This window comes from Schistocerca gregaria, chromosome 1 (assembly GCF_023897955.1).
Source record: "Schistocerca gregaria isolate iqSchGreg1 chromosome 1, iqSchGreg1.2, whole genome shotgun sequence".
Classification (NCBI taxonomy): Eukaryota; Metazoa; Arthropoda; class Insecta; order Orthoptera; family Acrididae; genus Schistocerca; species Schistocerca gregaria.
Genome location: NC_064920.1, coordinates 297,301,715 through 297,320,089, shown reverse-complemented (window position 1 = coordinate 297,320,089; position 18,375 = coordinate 297,301,715).

Sequence of the window (18,375 nt, the reverse complement as noted above, 5' to 3'; positions counted from 1 at the left end):
TAGAGGAAGACAGAGATTGGAATACGTCAAGCAAATAATTGAGGACGTAGGTTGCAAGTGCTACTCTGAGATGAAGAGGTTAGCACAGGAAAGGCGGCATCAAACCAGTCAGTAGATTGATAAAAAAAAAAATGAGTGACTGAAAGACAATTTAAACCTACGAGGGTTGGAACTTTAATAGTGGCAACTATTTATTTACAGCTCGTACAAAATAGATACGTGTTTCATAGTTTTACTGACCTTCAAAGAAGTCACCAGCATTGTGTATACCCCGTTGCAGTTATGTTGACAGTTGGAGCGGCAGGACCTGACCATCATTTTGTATGACAATGCTCAAGCACGTACAGTGAAAGCCGTTACTGATTTGTTTGACTAATGGGGCTGCTAAGTGTTATACCACCTACTGCACTCTTTAAGTTCAACTCGATTCCTAAAATGAAGGAAACACTTCACGGCATTCGCTTCAGAACTTCTATAAATTCGTCGGGCAATAGACCGCTCCACTCGAACTGCCAGCACAACTCGCTCTGCTAAGAGCTGGCAACAGGCTATACACAATGTTGGTGACTACTTTGAAGGTCAGTAAAACTTTGATACACGTATCTATTTCGTACTAGCTGTAAATAAATAGTTGCCGCTATTAAAGTTCCAACCCTCGTATAATAGCTAATTCCAGCTCCTTTAAATGCACTCAGAACACCGGCTACTAAACGTACCATGGAGGAAGGGATATTTACGTGAAACTAATGAATGTCACCGCAGTTCGACATAGGACGAGAACCCGCTCAAACAACCAACCTAAAGTAACGAATCGAGCTTATTTCTTTGACCTGCTGATGCTCACTCATATTAAGCGTAGCAACTTTCCGCAAGGCAAAACAACTTCCGTCGTGAAACCAACTAAAGGCTTATGGCATCCACATTAGACCACATTATGCGAGCCACACAATGTCACAGCGAAGCTTGTTTACAATGGCAACCACAGTTCGATGCAAAGTGGTGCTTACATCCAGGCCGGACAACATAATTCAGTGCAAGACCACGCAAGATGGGTAAATACCACAATGAGGAAAATACATTTCCACTGACGTACATTCCACAAACCACATTGCCAACACAGCTGTAGTTCCATATGGATCCATATCCACTGATAAGACAAGACATTATGACCACTGCCCACCGCGACGTTGGACGCCGCCTGGTGTCGAGTTGCGCCCACTTGACGCGGTGCCAAAAGTATGTAACCGGGACAGACAGGAGTGCGGATCACGCTAGTGAAGAAATGGGCTACAAGTGTGGAAATCCACTGAGATAAGTCACTCTGGAAAAGGACAGATTATTATTACCCAGATCTTGCCAACCATTATCTCGAATACGGCGAAGATGGTCGAATGTTCATGTGCTACTGTCACGAGCATCTATGGAAAGAGGTAGAGGGGAGAGACTGCCACTAGGCGCTAAATGGCTGGACGTCCACGACTCATCACAGGACATGGGGTCCGGAGGCTCGTGTGCTCTGTAAACCAGGATGGATAATGATCTGTGGCATCTCTGCCGAAAGAGCACATAGCTGGTGCTGTCACAAGTGTTTCGAATCACACCGTTCGTCGAACATTGTTGCACAAGGAGCTCCGTAACACCCGCCCCTATGTCTTCTCATGTTGCTCCAACGACGTCTTCAGGTACAACTGCAGTGGGGACAGGACCAGCAGGATCTTAAAGTCAATCTTTGGATATGTGTCTGTGTTTCGCTTAAAACAAGTTTTTCTTCAATAGGTCGATGTTTGTTTCCACAGACGCCGTCATCGAGGTGAACAGCGGTTCGAAACGTGCAGTGTGACACGGGGAGCGGTATTATGCTATGGAAGGCATTCTCCTGCACTTGCATGGGACTTGTGTCAGTAAACGAAGACACGCTGACATCTACGAAACATCTGCGTCTTTTTATGGCTGATGTGTTTCCTGTCAGGGGTGTTATCTTTCAGCAGCCTAATTGCTGTCTCAGAGCCAGAACCGTGCTACAGTGGTTTCAGGAGCAAAACAGTGAACTCGCATTGATATCTAGGTGACCAAATTCGCCTGATGTAAATCCTGTGGAAAGCATCCGGGTTGCTATCGGCCGCCTTCACCATGTACACAAGTTAGCGGACCGTTATTTACGCGAATTACATGACCTGAGCGTAGACATCCAATGTCATATACTCCCCAACCAATTGTCGGGTCCGTGATGGCAGAATCAGTGATGTATTTCGCTTAAAAGACAGACAAAGAAGCTACTATATCGCAGTTGATTGTAATGTTTTAGGTGATCAGTACACATTGCTCAACCTCGAGCGCTGTCATTAGGGCACACTTTCGGCACAATCATTAGAGAACACTTACTGCACAACCTCATGTCTCCGTACATAAACCAACAATGGAGCGAATCAGAGCAAGCTGCTTGGTCTCCTAATCGTGACATTCGCCTGCCCGTTCAAAACTGCAACCCCCCTGACAAAGACGTAGCAAGAGCTGAGGGGGGGGGGGGGGGGGGTAATTGGGGGAGGGGGCTTGAGGGGTTCAGACCTCCCTATCACTTAAATGAAAGTATACACGATCTAGTGGCCGTTTATTGAAGTTGGAAGGTGCTTCGATTTTCAAACGTACGACGAAAAAGGGATGGAGGCAAGCGATAGAAAGGCTTACAATAATTATTAACTATATGTCCATAGCAATATAGGCTATTGTGCACCCCTATTTTAGCCTAGGCCAATCGTTTACGTTCTTAAAGCTCAGTTATTGTTTCGTTAATCAGTTCAGTTACTACTTGAACTTAAATTTAAGGTAAGTGCTGCCGTTAATCGGCTTTGTGCTGTGTGCTGTTACGGTAGCTTCTAATATTATGGATCAATTTATAACAAGAAACAAGACGAAAACCGATTTTGATTGGTCCGCTAGCACTATAGTAAGTTAAAAATATGTACTCACTATTATAACCCTAACAACCTATATATTTCAGTTTAATGTTAGCACTGGAGTTTGTATTGCGGTTGCCGATATTTCAGTACTACACAAGACAGCGTAGCGGTAAATACTATTAAAAATAACATTAAATTAAAATTAGTGAATGAAGGTACACTTGGATACGTCTGTGTCACCCAAAAATTGCATTGATCAACACAAATATCGACCAAGTGCAGATAGGTGCATATTTTTATATCGCTCAGTATTGAAGCAGATGGGAAAATATCGCCCAATATGGTAACCCAGGCGGCACTCAATTATGAAAGCCAGTCCCGATGTGGAAAGATGTGGAGTGGTTTGTGTCGAGTTTAAGGCTTGACGACGCATTCTGTAGTTTGTTCGTTTACAAAAGATTTCCACTGTCGACTGCTTGAACTTGAGTAAGAGGACTATCTACATTCCTCCCGCACTCTTTCGTCCAGAAACTTGTAATACTACAATAACTGAATTTATCAATTCAGTGCACAACTAAATCTTAAAAATGCATATATTCAAGAACCAGCGAAAGACTAAACATCCACGAGTAAAGGAAAAACCATTCAGTGTCAGAATTCAGTCTTTTCTTGTGATGGATTTTGTTTTATATTATAACATTGCACAACAACCAGTTTTTCCAAATTCTCCACCGACTTAGGGTAGTCACCAAGCTAGCAGTCTCTGGATTCGGAAGGCGAGGTGGTCTGAATATATCCGCTGGCAAACCTGAAAATGGTTTCCTGTGTTTTTCCATTTTCAGTTAACGCAAATACCACTGTTGGTCCCTTACTACAGGCCACAACTAGCTTTTTCCGAATACCTTTTTTTCCTGACAGATTGCAGTTCACTTAAAGAGGCAGCCCCCTCTGCTTAAATGGAAAGAGCTGCATCGAAGGCGAACCCAGTATCTCTTCAGTGACTTTCGATATTAAAAGCCATATGATATATAAATAATAACCGAAATTCTCGTCATTCAGACACATGAACTTGTCTATCAGGACATTCCTTAATGCAGAAAATGATCTTCCTTACTTTGTAAGGAGTGGCAGATGTGTACTTAAATGAGGAAGCATGGGAAACTGTAAGGCTGAATAATTTCAAATAATTTGCATTTTCCAAAAATTATTGTAGCTTCTCTGTTGAACAGAGATCTCTTTACTTTTAAAGCCATGTGGGCAATAATGATGGTGTCCCAATAAATCAGCGCTCGTATATTCCTGATCAGCTACTCACCTCAAATGTAGACTGAAGGAAGAAGAGTGTGAAATGTCCTTGGAGGATGAAGGTAGATTGTAGCATGATTGCTTTTTTAGTGCTTTACGAAAACATGGCACTCCTCGTGATACATGTAAGGTTAATGTTGCTTAGCTGCTCTTCTAAACAGCAGATCATACGAGCAAGCCACTGATGTCTTTACGTGCTGTCACTCATCCTTTAGGTACTTGGGCTGTGCACGGCTCTGTTTAAAAAGAACAGCTTGAGGCAGTCATAGGGTCGAGTCGCTCAAGTCTGCTTTCATGTTCAGCAGATAATTCGCTGCAAATATTGGCCTGTAGCTGTGATCCTGCAGTAAAACAGTCTTTGCATTGCCTAGAATTGTGAGTTAATAAAATATGCAAAATGAAAATTAAATCAATAATTCAGTAACAGGAGTTTTGTTTCAATGAGTGTGATTGAGGTAGACGACAGAGATTTATGTTGTGTAACGTGCATTCAAGAAAGGATGTTGTTGTTGTCTTCAGTCCTGAGACTGGTTTGATGCAGCTCTCCATGCTACTCTATCCTGTGCAAGCTGCTTCATCTCCCAGTACCTACTGCAACCTACATCCTTCTGAATCTGCTTAGTGTACTCATCTCTTGGTCTCCCTCTACGATTTTTACCCTCCACGCTGCCCTCCAATGCTAAATTTGTGATCCCTTGATGCCTCAAAACATGTCCTACCAACCGATCCCTTCTTCTGGTCAAGTTGTGCCACAAACTTCTCTTCTCCCCAATCCTATTCAATACCTCCTCATTAGTTACGTGATCTATCCACCTTATCTTCAGTATTCGTCTGTAGCACCACATTTCGAAAGCTTCTATTCTCTTCTTGTCCAAACTAGTTATCGTCCATGTTTCACTTCCATACATGGCTACACTCCAAACAAATACTTTCAGAAACGACTTCCTGATACATAAATCTATATTCGATGTTAACAAATTTCTCTTCTTCAGAAACGCTTTCCTTGCCATTGCCAGTCTACATTTTATATCCTCTCTACTTCGACCATCATCAGTTATTTTACTTCCTAAATAGCAAAACTCCTTTACTACTTTAAGTGTCTCATTTCCTAATCTAATTCCCTCAGCATCACCCGATTTAATTTGACTACATTCCATTATCCTCGTTTTGCTTTTGTTAATGTTCATCTTATATCCTCATTTCAAGACACTGTCCATTCCGTTCAACTGCTCTTCCAAGTCCTTTGCCGTCTCTGACAGAATTACAATGTCATCGGCGAACCTCAAAGTTTTTACTTCGTCTCCATGAATTTTAATACCTACTCCAAATTTTTCTTTTGTTTCCTTTACTGCTTGCTCAATATACAGATTGAATAACATCGGGGAGAGGCTACAACCCTGTCTCACTCCTTTCCCAACCACTGCTTCCCTTTCATGCCCCTCGACTCTTACTACTGCCATCTGGTTTCTGTACAAATTATAAATAGCCTTTCGCTTCCTGTATTTTACCCCTGCCACCTTTAGAATTTGAAAGAGAAAGGATACCTCAAAAAATGGGAAGTGGCCTTACGATATTTAATTAAAATATAGACAGAAAACACCTTTATGAAATGCAGTAAAGTTACTTCGAGAGCGTTACGAGAATGGTAGTAAAATCCCAAAACTAAATAGTCATCAACGATATGTGATAAGTAATTCCTTTTCGTATTAACAATATACGGAATGTTCACAGTTCAAAACAGTTTAGAGCTGAACAAGACGATTTACAGATAATCACACATGAGGCAAGGAATAGCAAGTAATACTCTGTCTATCTATAAAAGTGAAAAAATTAGAGTACTAGTCTGAGGCACAGTGAGATCTCCCGTGAGCCAGAGTCCATTCAAAAGTTGTACTACTGTAGCGGCCATTCACCGTCCAGAATCAGTCACCTTAATCATGCACTTTTCTGTTGGCCCAGCACTCGATACAAAGTGTCAGAATCGGTTCCTTGAGCTCTTTATTCGAGAAGTTCGTCTCCACTTATCTCCCATGGTATTCTGCTATTGCCTGCTTTTCCATTGGCTGAAAGCTGTTCCTACAAAAATATTTTGTTCTCAAGCTCAATAGACATGGGTCGATTGAGCTTGTCCACTTCCTGGAATAAAGTAATATATCACATCAGTATTTAAATAATGACTTTTCATAAACAGTGGGTTACACTTAAATAACTTGTAATAAAAATAAGTAATTTTTGGTTCATGAATCAGTAAGCCAGCACTATTGGGCAAGTGTGCTCATAATAAGTGACAACAAATTATCGCTAAATAATTTTAAACAGTTATTCATGCTTTTTGACAGAAGTGCCTTTTGGTTTTCCTTTCAACTGTAGTGTCCTCTAACACATATGATTGATCACTTTTAAATTTATCACAGCTTATTGGTAGCATTTGTAATCAAAATTCAAATAAAGTTACTGCACAAGACGTAAATTGTGTATTAAATAAATATAAAAAGTGTGAGATATTCAAGCTACATGTATTTAGATTGTGTTATTGTGGAGCATATTATGTTCTGATATCTGCATTATGAAAAGGCATAAAAAAGATAACAAAATAAGAAATAAAATAGATACAGATACGTAGCTTTCAGCAATGATAGCTCTCATCTGAGATATGTACTGAAAACTCATGATGGGTTCAAGAGTTGTTAATTCAGAGGTTCAATGTGAAAACAATTAGTTGCTGTAGATTATTAACTTTTGTCCTTTTAAAGATACTGATTTTATTGTTGTGTCACTGGCTGGTCGTCATTGTTCTGGGATCGCCCATGTATTCATGCATTAACATCTTATTGTAAGTTTTTGTACACTAAAAGAAGCCATCTTACAGTTTGCCTCCCGGCCGCGGTGGCCAAGTGGTTCTAGGCGCTTCAGTCCGGAACCGCGCGACTGCTACGGTCGCAGGTTCAAATCCTGCCCCGGCCATTGATGTGTGTCATGTCCTTAGGTTAGTTAGGCTTAAGTAGTTCTAAGTTCTAGGGGACTGATGACCTCAGATGTTTAGCCCCCTAGAGCTCAGAGCCATTTTGTTAACTGACAGACATTGTAATGTAGATGCTTTGCCCTGCAACATTTCTTTCACAAGTTATGAATAACTTGCAAAATAACTTGCAGTAGTTAAAACTTGTAGGACGCTTGTGTTGCCATTTCTCTCAGACATCATGACCAAGCAGTGTCCCTTTTCCTTTCCGTGAAATCACCGAGTGTCGTAAAAACATGAAAATTGATTAAACGTTTACTGCCACTTTTGTGTGTTTGCTAATCACCAGGTTCAGTCTACATTTTGTGCCTCAGTAACTGCTCATTCTCGTAGTGCATGACAGAGACTGCTTAAAATAAAATTTCACTGGCAAAATTAATAACTAAAGATACAGAACAAATTAAGAGTGTTTAATTTCATTTATTCTGTAGTTATCCGAGCGAGTAACTTCTACAGGCTTGGTATGTATTTCACAGTTGTTATTTTAAAAATAAAATCATTTGTATATTTGCTTAAAGTAAATCTTACCATAATAATAAAAGGCAAGTTGATAGCCTTTTTCTTAATTTAGCATTACGTTACATTAGGATTAGTGAAAGTTATTTCTTACTTAACAACATTTAAGTTATGTCTGTCAGTTATTTAACCAGTAATTTCATTTAACGTTACTTTCAAAATTTAATATTTCAGAATAAGTAACAGCAAACTCAATACTTACTGATTCATTTATTTTCTTGTGAACTGTTGTGCTGTTGAAAAGTGTGACAACCTTCTGTTTCCATACCAGAGATTATTTGCTTAAATTTCTTTGCCGTTACCTTTTTAAAGATTCTGGAGATACATTGCCCCAGTGGGCTGGCGACCATTTGATTATCCCTTCTTTTTAGCTAATCAGTGTTTTCTTTGCCTTATGAATGATTTTTGTAGTAAATGTTATGTGATATCTATTTTCCCTCTGTGCACTATATCCCAGCCATTGCCCTATATCCCAACCATCCCGAAATTATCAGTGTTTAGCTTAAATTCAGAATAGATTCTTCCTTCAGAAGAGTCGGTTGTACACTCTCCTCCAACTAACCTGTGTTATTTCCCTTCGGTAACGATAGCCTTATTCACAGCAAATTTCACTAGGCATATGCGATCACTGTCCATTATATCACAATCCAGTAGGCCGATTAGGAAGAGGGAGTTCACACTGGATGGCCTGTACGGATCACCTAGCTGGAACTTCTGTGGCGGGTCCTGATCCCTGGACCTTCTAGTGTGTAACCATACAACAAATTCGTTTTCTCGTTAACCAGTAATGGGCGTTTTTTTTCCTTTATTGGATTTTGATTCCCCCCGAAGGGGGTGGGCTTGCAGCAGCTTAGTACGACGCTCTTCAGCCTACAGAATTTTTAAAACATAAGAAGATAAGAAACAATAAAAACACGCGGTAAAACGGTGACGTAAAATGTAAAATGGCGGAAAATTGTGGAAAGTTAAAGCATAAAACAAATGGTGGGCGATGATAATGAAATACACAGGGAGCAGACAGGGAAAAATAGTAGACACAATTAAAAACACGGCTACAGTCTGGATTCTGTTCGCAAGGGATATAAAAATCACACCCTGTGACAGCATGATGTCCGTAATAATTGGCGGGTGATAAGTTCGCCTAAATACCTGTAACATTCAATCCAAGTAACGAGAGTGCTGCACCGCATCGTGGAAACTCCAAGATAATTTTCTAATGAAACAATTAATCGTTCTTTATAGAAATTTTCAGAATAAATGGAAAATATAAGTTTTTTCAAGGTCCTCTCCCATAAATTGTATCTCCCGTTGAGAAGATCCTGATTACTTCCTTGCCCCAGATGTTCTGAGTCTCGTCCTTTCAAGCTTTCGGAGCCCAATTGTCACCATCTAGCAGAAACGATCCTGTAGATTACACTGTCTTGGAAACTTCGTATTTCATGTGTCACTTTCCTAGCCAGCTCGTGTTGAGAGCAATGGAACAATCATTTTGCGTATATGGCCCTGATGTAGCTCTTAATCTCAAGTCATTGGCTTTATAATATCAGTTATAGCTCCATATTCACGTGATTAAAAGAAACTTTTATTGAGATTACGTACCACAATTACGTACGACAGTTCTTCAGTACAACTGAGTGATGTGATAGGGACTGCTGCATGTCTTGGACGAGCATGAATGACAATGTTCGCCTGGACTAATCGGTCGCGTAACCAAACTACTGACCATTAAGTTCACAATTAAATATAGCAGTAGCCCAAACACTTTTAAGTCTAAACTGAAGAGTTTCCTCATGGCTCACTCCTATTCTGTCGAGGATCTCCTGGAAGCGCTGAAAAATTAAGCAAATTCCAGTGTTACATTGTTGATTTTCTATATTTAAACTTACCAATTGTCGCCTGAATATGTTTCTAATATTTCATTTTATCTGTTTCTACTATCGTGTTATAATTTCATGTATTGACTCGTGCCATGTCCATGGCGACTTTTGCTTAATTTGGTCCCAGGGAACAATAAACAAATAAATAATAAATTAATAAATGAAGTTTACTTATTCTAAAAGTGCACAACTATTACTTTCAAAACGTCAGAAATACTGTCCAAATTACATATGGAGCTACCTGAGATGGTTATCAATTGATATTCATAAAAGTATCGACTGAAAATGCAAACTTATAAACTAGGCGGCCGACGGATGAATGTGACTGTGTAACACAATTTCACCGCGCAGCTGACCAGGACAGTAAATAGGGGACGTGTCGACACCAGGGCAAAAATTCTTTGCGAATTTCACCCTTATAGTCAGTTGGACACAGTGATCTCTAAGCTACCTGGATGTTGAATTTCAACCATTCTATCGTGCCAGCCATAGATGCTCATATTTCGTTTCTTGCCAAACTACAACATGGCTGCTATGAAATGTCACTAAAACATGAAAAGCAAATACTTTACAATTCCTCTCCTTCATAAGCCTATTACTTCATATGTTGACATAAAGTTCGAACAAGAAATCTGTCTGCAATTCTTTGTCACATGCAGACCGATGGAAATTTGTTTGCCAATCTACAGTATGGCGGACGATGCGAAGTACGTGTATTTGCAGACACGCTGCAGTTCTGTATTCAGACACCAGACTTCTACATCCAGGTTGTATGGAGATCACTGGTTGGACAGTATACACAAGTGAGAAAGGACGTGTAGTTGGGCTCAAAGAAGGTGTTTGGAGTAATCGGCAAATCCTGGTTCGTAGCATGGTCCGGCTCAAATTTTCACTGTCGTAATTTAATTATACAGCTGATGGTTGTCCATATTTGCAACTGCGAATACATTTAATTAGATTCTTATTGGTGACTACACATTTTACGGAAGTTACTTTGTTAGAGTAATGTGTGTTTTATTGAGGAGAAGTGAATTTAATAAAGTTTCACATTCCGATTGTCTGGCAGGAACATTCTGTCTTACTGCAGGGTTATTAAAAATAATTCCCCTGGCAGTGTCAGCAGTCAGTCCTCGCTGGAGGTGGGTTAGGCGCTAGTATTTACTTGACAATGATTGACACGACAGTGATCAGTCCATCCCTGCTGAAAGGAACCAAATCTGACGGAAGAAGAATCCTCGTTGTTTTACAGGGCTATTTAAAAGGACGGAATTGCGATTTTTATTATATTTTGAGTCAGGAACAATTTCAAACAAAAGATCGATTTGAAGTGTTAGGCACTTATCGTTCAGACGTAGTACGTTAGTAAGATTTTAGTAGTCCGTGCAAGCGGTATGGCGCAAAATTAAGATTTAAATACTGCCTTCATGTTCTTTAATTATTTTACGAAACCCACACCCAAAAAAAAAACATATTATATTTTCAGAGAGGAATCGGTATGGTGCAGAAGGGAATTAATCACCAGACCTTTGTAAGATTAATGATGTAGATAAACACAATTTAAAGCGTCGGGCGTCTGAGAATCAGGCACCGCTGTGGCTGTAACTCATTATGTGTTCAAAGACAAAGTCTTCCAGATGAAGTGGAGAGATATTGCTGAGGAACGCTGCACGTGTCTTTGAAACGACAAACGTTTGATGCTGTTTTAGTGCTCTAAGGTTTCACAAACCTCTAGAAATGCTCCCAGAGTCTAGATGAAATATGGAGGGCTGTTCCTATGAACGACGGACACGTGCAGGGGCTTAGGTTAACGCAGTCCAATGGCACGGTGTCCCTCAAGCGAAGCACGTACTAGCGGGCTGGCTTAACAAGGAAGATTCGACAGGTTGGTAGCTCACCATACATGTCTGCGACACAATTAAGTGACATGACATTACATGAAAGAGAGCACAAAATTGTCAGAGCCCTCCATTTATCTCTACTTTCAGTGGCACTCGAGGTCCTTGCTATGCAGAAATCATTTCATGTTTTCAATTATCACTGCTAATTACAAGTTCAACGTGAAGTAGAATGTTCTAGAAATGCGTATAAAAACTAAGTTATTGAACAGAATAAAATTAAGTTTAATATTACAACAAATAAATGAAACTAATAATGTGAAAGTCATGGAATGTCAAACACATGGGATAAAAATGCGAAACAAATAAAAAAATCTATGAATTTAAAAAAAAATCAGATTATGAATCTCTGGCAAGCAAAAATAGATGTACACAAAATAATACGATAACAGCATGCTGCACGTCACACAGTCTCACATTCTTGATTTCAGACCACCGTTCTCTGTGCGTTTTTCTTGTTGCACGATTTTGTCCATCAGATGTACATTACCTTATTAAGAGGAAAAACAGTGAACATAATTGCATTTAAATGCTGTTTGTCAATATTTGCTCACAGTGTATATACTGACCGACCAGAATATTATGACCTCTGACTTACAATCGGCTGGCCGGGGTGGCCGAGCGGTTCTAGGCGTTACAGTCTGGAACCGCGCGACCGCTACGATCGCAGGTTCGAATCCTGCCTCGAGCGTAGGTGTGTGTGATGTCCTTAGGTTAGTTGGGTTTAAGTAGTTCTAAGTTCTAGGGGACTGATGACCACAGAAGTTAAGTCCCATAGTGCTCAAAGCCATTTGAACCTACTATCGATATAAACCAGTCCATGCGACAGCAGCATCACTTGGTAAGGAATGACTGTTAGTCAGACACACGCACGGTGCTTGTAGTATCAGTGAATCAGTGAGCGTGCTGTCCTTGCGTAGAATAACGAAGGCGCTCGATCTACACGTGTTTGACCGAGGGCAGATGGTGATTTCCCGGAGGCTCAGCATGAGCACGACATGGCGGGCGTTCGAGAAGTGTGGTGAATGTCTTCAACACGTGGCGAAACCATGGTGACGTCACATTCAGACGTCGTACGGTTCAAAAAATGGTTCAAATGGCTCTGAGCGCTATGGGACTTAACATCTGTGGTCATCAGTCCCCTAGAACTTAGAACTACTTAAACCTAACTAACCTAAGGACATCACACACATCCATGCCCGAGGCAGGATTCGAACCTGCGACCGTAGCAGTTGCACGGTTCCGGACTGAGCGCCTAGAACCGCGAGACCACCGCGGCCGGCGTCGTACGGTTGGGCGACGACCCTTCACTACAGATGTCGGACGCCGTAGACTAGGCAGACTGGTAAAACAGGACACGCGGCGAACTGTGGCGAAGCTGACATCGAACTTTAATGCTGGGCAGAGTACATGTGTATCTGAACACACGGTGTACCGAACACTCCTGATGATGGGCCTCTGTAGGCGAACCAGCATGTGCCAATGCGAAAGTCCACGACATCGGCAACTACGGCTGAAATGGGCACGTGACCATCAGCATTGGACGTTGGCGCAGTGGCAGGGTTTGAATGATCTGATGAATCGATTCTTCACTATGCCGAAGTGAGGGCAGCAATCAATCTCCTTCCAGGGGAAGATGTCCTTGACATATGTACTGAGAGACGCAGACAAGCTAGCGGCGGTTCCATTACGGTCGGGGAACATTCAAGTGGCTGCCATGGGTCGAGTGGAGCTCGCGTAAGGCACCACGTTTCAAACATAGAAGTGTAGCTGTTAAAAAACGTGATGTTCGGCTATGCATTCATTTATTTTACTCATTTGAAGCGGTTTCCTCTCATACATTTCACATAAAAATTTCACCCCTCGTCTCATGAACCGTCGCTGGTGGGGAGCGGTATCTGTTGGCAGACCAGACAAAAGCGTGGTTCCTGGAGATGGGCAGCAGACTTTTTAGTAGTTACAAGGGCAACAGTCTGGACGATTGACTGATCTGGTCTTGTAACATCAACCAAACAGGCCTTGCTGGGATGGTGCTGCGGACGGCTGAGAGCAAGGCGAAACTACGACCGTACTCTTTCCCGAGGGCATGCAGCTCTACTGTAATGCTAAATGATGCCACTTGGGTAAAATGTTTCGGAGGTAAAATACAGTAGTCTCCCATTGGGACTCCGGGGTGGGACAGCTCAGGAGAACGTAGTTATCAGGAGGAACAAAAGTGGCTTTCTACGGATCGGAGCGCAGAACGTCAGGTCCCCTCAATCTGGCAGGTAGGTTAAAGTTGGGTATAGTGGGAATTATTTGGCTGCCTAAGGCTGATAGTTCAATACTGTTGTTTGTGTTTCGGTAATACAATATGTCTGCTGCCACGACGTGTCGCCAAACACTATTTGTTTTCCATTTTGCTTGTCTTGGCTGCCGGCTAAGACGAAATACCAATTGCAACATTTTTCAAATAGTATTTGAACAAAATGATCGCCTAGATAATGCTTTATTCTACCTCGTTTTAGGATGGCTAATAGTTATAATTGATTTACTTACTTTGTTGCCGGCCGCGGTGGTCTAGCGGTTCAGGCGCTCAGTCCGGAACCGCGCGACTACTATGGTCGCAGGTTCGAATCCTGCCTTGGGGATGGATGTCTGTGATGTCCTTAGATTAGTTAGTTTTAAGTAGTTCTAAGTGACTGATGACTTTGATGTTAAGTCCCACAGTGCTCAGTTTTAAGTAGTTCTAAGTGACTGATGACCACAGATGTTAAGTCCCATAGTGCTCAGAGCTATTTGAACCATTTTACTTTGTTGCATGAGCCGTCATTAATCTGAGTGTTTACTAGAGAGAGAAAGTTAATAGAGTGTAAATTGTTTTTCTAAAGGTCGGCTTGGAATATTAAGAGACCTAAAACGTCTTGCTTTTTATGTTTGACCTTATTGTTAGATAAACTAAGTCAAACATTATCAATTGTTTTGAACCAACACATTACCAAGGAGGAACTGAGCTCGACACAGTTTCAGTTACCTTGCCACATCATACCTTTGTTGCTTCAAATATATTAGTACGGTGTAGTTAGATATGCCCGAGACCAAAGAAAAAAGTTACTAACAAACTAAATTTTCCATGCCTGACGAAAAATTAAGAGGTTGTGGTACGATATGAAATAGCCTCATTTCAACTTCTGGACTGCTGTGTTACATCTTTTATACTCACAATCATACACTTCTTCATAAATGAAGCGTCAGTTCACTCACTAAAATTTGCAGTGATTTTCATTAAAATTTACAGTGTTAACATCACTATGCTATCATGATATCGAGATTTGTGTACCAATTGCTCTCACGGAGTACCTACTGCGATTACGTCTCCACATTGATTTCTCTCGGCAATAGAGGACATTTTCATACGGTTACTTAATCATCAAGAGTTATACGAAAGAAATATTAAAACACCGAAGTTTTACATGCGTTCCTATCTTAGGTACTGTTTCTCTGTATAAACTTGTGTCCTCACACCCTTATATCTGTTTGCATTATGACAGCAAAATTATGTAGGCTGATGTTGGTCATGTCATATAGTATCAAGATGTTCACATCACTCAGTACGCTCTAATACTGAGCAGCTAATATGAACACCGGTTTCATTTTTTCAGGTGACACCATAAAGTTTGAGTAAGAAACGCGTTGCAATCCTCACCATTAACCGTCTAACAAATTCGATAAAATGAGACGTCGAGCCTGTGGAAGTGATATGAAGCTACAAACGCTCCATATCAAACCCTAAAGGACGCTGAGACGGTATCAAAGGACGTCGTGCGCGGCTCGCAGCCAAATATTTGCAGTGAAACATAGCAACCTCCCGCTAGTCGTTGGGGATTCCCCTATATTTGCCTTTTCCGCTCTACTTCCACCCGCATCTGGAGACCGTGTTAGCGGTAGAACCGCAAGGGAATCTCATGTCAGAGCCGCTGGCCGCCGAATTTCATATGTGCAACGAGCACGTGCAGCACCGTAATTTCCTGCCCATGTCACTCGCTACTTTAAGAGAGCAAGCAGGGGCTATATACTTGTACCCTTCCTCTGAGCCCAGAGTTTTTCAGAAAATCCACATCACGAACCCACAAGGAGACCAGACGTCTGACCCTGCTGTACTGAGCGTCCACGTTGTGGTGTGTAAGACGAATGTTGTTCGTCACAAACTCCCAAATTTCCTAATGACTTGCAGTTTATTATTCTCGTGGAAGTCATTCATTTGCTACATGTTAGATATAGGTGAGTTAACAGCAAACATGAAAATCAATTTGATGCGGGTAGTTCTGTGAGTTTTAACCATTGGGGTATGACATGCAAAATTAAGCCAGATGTTCGATTAATCCCACTTAACGGGAGTGGGTGTGGGAAAATGATCAGGACCGATTTCAAGTTTAGCTTAACTCGTTGCACAAATGATGACTGTGGGTAATAGGAGTTGGGAGTGTCGTTAGACATAAGCAAAATTTTCCACCTTCTCGAGACGAAACGACTGGGGCGCTATGAATAACCAACACTTCCGCTGCTGCAAACACCGAAAATATTGCATCTAAAAAAAAAAAAAAAAAAAAAATTCAAATGGCTCTGAGCACTACGGGACTTAACATCTGAGGTCATCAGTCCCCTAGAACTTAAACCTAACTAACCTAACGACATCACAGACATCCATGCCCGAGACAGGATTCGAACCTGCGACCGTAGCGGTCGCGCGGTTCCAGACTGAAGCGCCTAGAAACGCTCAACCACTCCGGCCGGCTATTGCATCTAAAACCTCAATCTTATTCCCTGTGTGCAGCCAGTCGAAATGTGAGAAAGCGTTGACCACCACCAATACAAACCCGATAAACTGATTAGTACAGGATATAGTACCTAGTTAATCGAATTAAATTCTGTCCAACGGATGCTCAGCCCCATAGGAATTCAGTTCACCTGCTCATGGTCTTACTCTCTTGACATTGCCGGGCTACCTTCATTACACCGGCATTCAAGGACAGCCAGTTTAAGTCGTCCTTAATTTTTCTGACTGTCTTATACACTTCTGGACGTCTCAAGCATAATGAGTGGTTGAAGTACCTGAAAACAGGAGGAATGAATTCTCTCGTAGACAAATCTTATCTATCCCAACATAGAAAATGTGGTAATTGTGGTGTCATTCAAAGAGTGAGGTCTCATAAGTAAAGCTGGTACCTTACTATGGGACTACGAGTACAAGCTACTGTATGGACAGTCACTGCCAGACGCAGTCACGCATGAGAGACGGAAACGAAGATACGCCTTCGGGTAATTCTATATGCCATCGATGCTGGAAGTGTATTTACGTCCAACATAAACTAATATGAGAGCAGCCATCATGTTAGTACACAGCTAAGCAGCGAGCTAGCATCATCAGTCCGACCGATGTACCAAGGTTTATATGTACAGGGTGACGATCATTGAACTATATGAAAAGAAAAACGTAAATTAGTTACACACTACGGTGCACGCACTTTTTTCAACATGTAAACGTCACTACAGATATTCGGATTTAGATTATAACATGTTCGATATGCCTGCGATGATGTGTCGCAGATGAATAGCGAAATTCTGTATGATCCGCTGAAGTGTAGGAGCAATGGTGCTGTCGATGACTTTATGGCTGTTTACAGCTCAGCAATGATCCTGGGGATAGTGCTGTGCACCTCGTCTTTAATATAGTCCCACACAAAGGAGTCTAATGTGTTGAGATACAGAGAAAATTGTCGGCAATCGAGGACCATGCCAGTGGTCTCTGGGTATCTCGGTGCCAGAATGCGGTCCACAAAGTGCTCCTCCATGACACCAAAAGCTCTCCTGCTTCGATAGGTTCGAGCTCCGACTATCATGAGCCACATCTTGTCGAAATCAGGATCATTTTGGACAATGGGGATGAAATCACCTTCCACGTACCGTTCGGTAGTCGCCATGCCATCAACGAATATCGCACCAATTTCCCGTGACTGGACACTGAACACCACACAGTCACGCGTTGAGGATAAAGAGACTTCTCGATTACCAAATGCAGATTCTCAGTCCCCAAATGTGCCAGTTTTGTTTAATGACGAACCCATCAAAAAGAAACTGGGCCTCGTCGCTAAACCAAACAACAGTAATTCCCATCATGCCCCGAATCCAATCGTGCGGTTTGAACGTCCTAACGCATGCCGTTCCGAAGTTATAATGATTTGATTTCATATAGTTCAGTAACTGTCACCCTGGAAGCGTGCCGGCCGGAGTGGCCGTGCGGTTCTAGGCGCTACATTCTGGAACCGAACGACCGCCACGGTCGCAGGTTCGAATCTTGCCTCGGGCGTGGATGTGTGTGATGTCCTTAGGTTAGTTAGGCTTAATTAGTTATAAGCTACAGACGACTGATGATCTCAGAAGTTAAGTCGCATAGTGCTCAGAGCCATTTGAACCTGGAAGTGTACATCGTTAACCGACTTCCATTCTGTACCATTCAAAGAACCTTAGCCTTGTTTTCTGAGACATTTACTGCCAATCAGATCGTTATTAAAGAGTTTTACTAAAGTGAACTAATATTTTGTGTGTATTGTGGTAACGGCTGTATCTTCTCCAGCAGTAAAACTGCATTCTAGGCTTGGCACAACATGCAGAAAAATTGGCGACGAAGATATTCGCACGTATGTTCTCCTGTATATGGAATTCAGACTCTGATTGCGTAAATGGACGTCATTGATTTTCTGCAACTGAGAGCGGGAGTACTATTTCAGTACCTTTGTAGCTAGTCGAGATTTTATAATTGTACCTGATCCGACAATTCAGCTGTCTTGAAACAAAATCGTTCAGTTTTAGGTACAGTAAATTGATCG